Raw genomic sequence first — 6,764 nt, 5'->3', positions numbered from 1 at the left:
TCAAAACAACCATACCTACTAGTACTCTTGCCCATCATCCAGGAAATTCACATGCAAGAGACGTTCTCTTGGAGAGAACCCAAAGTTGTTTACGATTAGTTTTTGTCTCGGCAGTGAGAGAGAACAAAAAAGTTCTTCTATCTCCCCTTCTGGGAATCGAACGCCAATCTCCTACCTGACAAGCCAGGCCAGACCAGGCCACTCACCAGTATGCCGATGAGGAAAACAACAGTAGAGGGTTTTAGATCATTGCTTAGGAAGTTACTTCTAAACTGCCATAGCAATTTATTCCTTGAAAGACTGTTGGTTGCTGGTCAAGTTGTTATTTTACTGTATCTAGACTGTCACGTTGCAACTGAAACATAATGGGAGCTCCACAGGTAGTTTAAAATTTCTAATAGCCACAGTAAAAAGTAAGAAGAAACAGGTGATAATTTTAAATATATATCTGACTTAACCCAATATTATGAAATATTATTTCAACATGTAACTAATACACAAATATTAATTAGATTTTGCTGTTGTTCTTAGTTTTCAAACCGGTAAGGATTTTACACTTATAGACAGCACATTTCTACACAGATGTTAAATTTTCGTTGGAAAAATTTGATTAATATTTAGATTTCATGACACTTACAGTTGAAAAAGTGGATTTACATACGAAAGCTGTTCCTAACATACTTAAACGTTCTGCAGTAGCTGGATTGAGTATCTGTTTACATTTTTACGTCGATTTATTTCAATTACTTAATTAATTTCAATTAAATAGACTTAAAAATGCAGTTCCACAACAGCCAGCTCTACCCACCACCAGTCCCTCCCATCAGGAAACTTGCACAAGCCTCTTAGATAGCCTCATCCACCAGAGGGCAGACAGCAGAAGCAAGAAGAACTACAGTCCTGCAGCCTGTGGAACGAAAACCACATTCACAGAAAGATAGACAAAATTAAAAAGCAGAAGGCTATGTACCACATGAAGGAACAAGATAAAACCCCAGAAAAAGAACTAAATGAAGAGGAGATAGGCAATCTTCCAGAAAAAGAATTCAGAATAACGATAGTGAAGATGATCCAGGACCTCGGAAAAAGAATGGAGGCAAAGATCGAGAAGATGCAAGAAATGTTTAACAAAGACCTAGAAATTAAAGAACAAGCAAACAGAGATGAACAATACAATAATTGAAATGAAAAATACATTGAAGGAATCAATAGCAGAATAACTGAGGCAGAAGAACGGATAAGTGACCTGGAAGACAGAATGGTGGAATTCACTGCCACAGAACAGAACAAAGAAAAAAGAATGTAAAGAAATGAAGACAGCCTAAGAGACCTCTGGGACAACATAGACGCACCAATATTCACATTATAGGGGTCCCAGAAGGAGAAGAGAGAGAGAAAGGACCCGAGAAAATATTTGAAGAGATTATAGTCAAAAACTTCCCTAACATGGGAAAGGAAATAGCCACCCAAGTCCAGGAAGCACAGAGAGTCCCATATAGGATAAACCCAAGGAGAAACACACCGAGACACATCGTAATCAAACTGGCAAAAATTAAAGACAAAGAAAAATTATTGAATGCAGCAAGGGAAAAATGACAAATAACATACAAGGGAACTCCCATAAGGTTAACAGCTGATTTCTCAGCAGAAACTCTACAAGTCAGAAGGGAGTGGCATGATATACTAAAAGTGATGAAAAGGAAAAACCTACAACCAAGATTACTCTACCCAGCAAGGATCTCATTCAGATTCAATGGAGAAATCAAAAGCTTTACAGACAAGCAAAAGCTAAGAGAAATCAGCACCACCAAACCAGCTCTACAACAAATGCTAAAGGAACTTCTCTAAGTGGGAAACACAAGAGAAGAAAAGGACCTACAAAAGCAAACCTGAAATGATTAAGAAAATGGTCATAGGAACATACATATCAATAATTACCTTAAACATGAATGGATTAAATGCTCCAACCAAAAGACACAGGCTTGCTGAATGGATACAAAAACAAGATCCATATATATGCTGTCTACACAAGGTCTATGTGTCCACTTCAGACCTAGGGACACATAAAGACTGAAAGTGAGGGGATGGAAAAAGATATTCCATGCCAATGGAAATCAGAAGAAAGCTGGAGTAGCAACACTCATATCAGATAAAATAGACTTTAAAATAAAGAATGTTACAAGAGACTAGGAAGGACACTACATAATGATCAAGGGATCAATCCAAGAAGAAGATATAACAATTATAAATATATATGCACCCAACATAGGAGCACCTCAATACATAAGGCAACTGCTAACAACTATAAAAGAGGAAATCGACTGTGACACAATAATAGTGGGGGACTTTAACATCTCACTTACACCAATGGACAGATCATCCAAAGAGAAAATTAACAAGGAAACACAAGCTTTAAATGACACAATAGACCAGATAGATTTAATTGATATTTATAGGACATTCCATCCAAAAACAGCAGTTTACACTTTTTTCTCAAGTGTGTACGGGAACATTCTCCAGGATAGATCACATCTTCGGTCACGAATCAAGGCTCAGTAAATTTAAGAAAACTGAAATCATATCAAGCATCTTTTCTGACCACAATGCTATGAGATTAGAAATCAATTACAGGGAAAAAACACAAACACATGGAGTCTAAACAGTCCATTACTAAATAACCAAGCGATCACTGAAGAAATCAAAACATACCTAGAGACAAATGACAATGAAAACATGACGACCCAAAACCTATGGGATGCAGCAAAAGCAGTTCTAAGAGGGAAGTTATAGCTATAGAAGCCTACCGCAAGAAACAAGAAAAATCTCAAATAAACAATCTAACATTACACCTAAAGGAACTAGGGAAAGAAGAACAAGCAAAACCCAAAGTTAGCAGAAGGAAAGAAATCATAAAGATCAGAGCAAAAATAAATGAAATAGAAACAAAGAAAACAATAGCAAAGATCAATAAAACTAAAAGCTGGTTCTTTGAGAAGATAAACAAAATTGATAAACCATTAGCCAGACTCATCAAGAAAAAGAGGGAGAGGACTCAAATCGATAAAATTAGAAATGAAAAAGCAGAAGTTACAACAGACACTGCAGAAATACAAAGCATCCTAAGAGACTATTACAAGCAGCTCTATGCCAATAAAATGGACAACCTAGAAGAAATGGACAAATTTGTAGAAAGGTATAACCTCCCAAGACTGAACCAGGAAGAAATAGAAAATATGAACAGACCAATCACAAGTAATGAAATTGAAACTGTGATTAAAAATCTACCAAGAAACAAAAGTGCAGCCTCAGATGGCTTCACAGGTGAATTCTATCAAACATTTAGAGAAGAGCTAACACCCATCCTTCTCAAACTCTTCCAAAAAATTGCAGAGGAAGGAACACTCCCAAACTCATTCTATAGGCCACCATCACCCTGGAACCAAAACCAGCCAAAGATACTACAAAAAAAGAAAATTACAGACCAGTATCACTGATGAATATAGATGCAAAAATCCTTAGCAAAATACTAGCAAACAGAATCCAACAACAGATTAAAAGGATCATACACCATGATAAAGTGTGATTTATCCCAGGGATTCAAGGATTCTTCAATATACGCAAATCAATCAATGTGATACAACATATTAACAAATTGAAGAATAAAAACCATATGATCATCTCAATACATGCAGAAAAAGCTTTTCGCAAAATTCAACACCCACTTATGATAAAAACTCTCCAGAAAGTGAGCATAGAGGGAACCTACCTCAACATACTAAAGGCCATATATGACAAACCCACAGCAAACATCATTCTCAATGGTAAAAAACTGAAATCATTTCCTCTAAGATCAGGAATAAGACAAGGATGTCCACTCTCACCACTATTATGCAACATAGTTTTGAAAGTCCTAGCCATGGCAATCAGAGAAAAAAAAGAAATAAAAGGAATACAAATTGGAAAAGAAGAAGTAAAACTGTCACTGTTTGCAGATGACATGATACTATACATAGAGAATCCGAAAGATGCCACCAGAAAACTACCAGAGCTAGTCAATGAACTTGGTAAAGTTGCAGGATACAAAATTAATGCACAGAAATCTCTGGCATTCCTATACACTAATGATGAAAAATCTGAAAGTGAAATTAAGAAAACACTCCCATTTACCATTGCAACAAAAAGAATAAAATACCTGGGAATAAACCTACCTAGACAAAAGACCTGTATGCAGAAAACTATAAGACACTGATGAAAGAAATTAAAGATGATACCAACAGATGGAGAGATATACCATGTTCTTGGATTAGAAGAATCAATATTGTGAAAATGGCTATACTACCCAAAGCAATCTACAGATTTAATGCAATCCCTATCAAATTACCAATGGCATTTTTTACAGAACTAGAACAAAAAATCTTAAAATTTGTATGGAGACACAGAAGACCCCAAATAGCCAAAGCATCTTGAGGGAAAAAAACAGAACCGGAGGAATCAGACTCCCTGACTTCAGACTATACTACAAAGCTACAGTAATCAAGACAATATGGTACTGTCACAAAAACAGAAACATAGATCAATGGAACAAGATAGAAAGCCCAGAGATAAACCCATGCACCTGTGGTCAACTAATGTATGACAAAGGAGGCAAGGATATACAATGGAGAAAAGACAGTCTCTTCAATAAGTGATGCTGGGAAAACTGGACAGCTGTATTTAAAAGAATGAAATTAGAGCACTCCCTAACACCATACACAAACATAAACTCAAAATGGATTAGAGACCGAAATGTAAGACCGGACACTATAAAACTCTTAGAGGAAGACATAGGAAGAACACTCTTTGACATAAATCACAGCAAGATCTTTTTTGATTCACCTCCTAGAGTAATGGAAATAAAAGTAAACAAATGGAGCCTAATGAAACTTAAAAGCTTTTGCACAGCAGAGGAAATCATAAACAAGACGAAAAGACAGCCCTCAAAATGGGAGAAAATATTTTCAAACGAATCAACGGACCCAGGATTCATCTCCAAAATATATAAACAGCTCATGCAGCTCAATATTAAAGAAACAAACAACCCAATCCAAAACTGAGCAGAAGACCTGAATAGACATTTCTCCAAAGAAGATATACAGATGGCCAAGAAGCACATGAAAAGCTGCTCAACGTCACTAATTATTAGAGAAATGCAAATCAAAACTACAATGAAGTATCACCTCACACCAGTTAGAATGGGCATCATCAGAAAATCTACAAGCAACAAATGCTGGAGAGGGTGTGGAGAAAAGGGAATCCTCTTGCACTCTTGGTGGGAATGTAAATTGATACAGCCACTGTGGAGAACAATATGGAGGTTCCTTAAAAAACTAAAAATAGAATTACCGTATGATCCAGCAATCCCACTACTGGGCATATACCCAGAGAAAACCATAATTCAAAAAGACACATGCCCCCCAATGTTCATTGCAGCACTATTTACAATAGCCAGGTCATGGAAGCAAACTAAATGCCCATCAACAGACGAGTGGATAAAGGAGATGTGGTACATATATAGAATGGAATATTACTCAGCCATAATATGAACGAAATTGGGTCATTTGTAGAGACGTCGATGGATCTAGAGACTGTCATACAGAGTGAAGTAAGTCAGAAAGAGAAAAACAAATATCGTATATTAACGCATATATGTGGAACCTAGAAAAATGGTACAGATGAACCGGTTTGCAGGACAGAAATTGAGACACAGATGTAGAGCACAAACGTATGGACACCAAGGGGGGAAAGCGGCAGGGGGTGGGGGTGGGGGTGTGATGAATTGGGAGATTTGGGGGAAAAAAAATGCAGTTCCTCAGACGCACCCGCCAGTTTCAAGTGCCCATGAGCTTGTAGCTACTGTATGAGTCTCGCAGATATAAATCCATGGCCCCCTTCTGAGGCTGAGTTTCAGACAAGACATCGCAGAATCCAGAAGATACCAAACATTTCTCACAAGTTGGCAGTTTAAAAAGGATGGCAGTCCCCAACAAACACATGAAAGAATGCTCAATATCATTAATCATTAGGGAAATGCAAATCAAAACTACAATGAGATATCATCTCACACCAGTCAGAATGGCCATCATCAAAAAATCTAGAAACAATAAATGCTGGAGAGGGTGTGGAGAAAAGGGGACACTCTTGCACTGCTGGTGGGAATGTGAATTGGTACAGCCACTATGGAGAACAGTATGGAGGTTCCTTAAAAAAACTACAAATAGAACTACCGTATGACCCAGCAATCCCACTACTGGGCATATACCCTGAGAAAACCATAATTCAAAAAGAATCATGTACGAAAATGTTCATTGCAGCTCTATTTACAATAGCCCGGAGATGGAAACAACCTAAGTGTCCATCATCGGATGAATGGATAAAGAAGATGTGGCACATATATACAATGCAATATTACTCAGCTATAAAAAGAAACGAAATTGAGCTATTTGTAATGAGGTGGATAGACCCAGAGTCTGTCATACAGAGTGAAGTAAATCAGAAAGAGAAAGACAAATACCGTATGCTAACACATATATATGGAATTTAAGGGGAAAAAATGTCATGAAGAACCTAGGGGAAAGACAGAAATAAAGACACAGACCTACTAGAGAATGGACTTGAGGATATGGGGAGCGGGAAGGGTAAGCTGTGACAAAGCGAGAGAGAGGCATGGACATATATACACTACCAAACGTAAAATAGATAGCTAGCGGGAAGCGGCCGCATAGCAC

Source organism: Phocoena sinus, chromosome 1 (assembly GCF_008692025.1).
Source record: "Phocoena sinus isolate mPhoSin1 chromosome 1, mPhoSin1.pri, whole genome shotgun sequence".
Taxonomy (NCBI): domain Eukaryota; kingdom Metazoa; phylum Chordata; class Mammalia; order Artiodactyla; family Phocoenidae; genus Phocoena; species Phocoena sinus.
The sequence above is the reverse complement of the archived record's forward strand: the minus strand, read 5'-3'. Positions refer to the sequence as shown.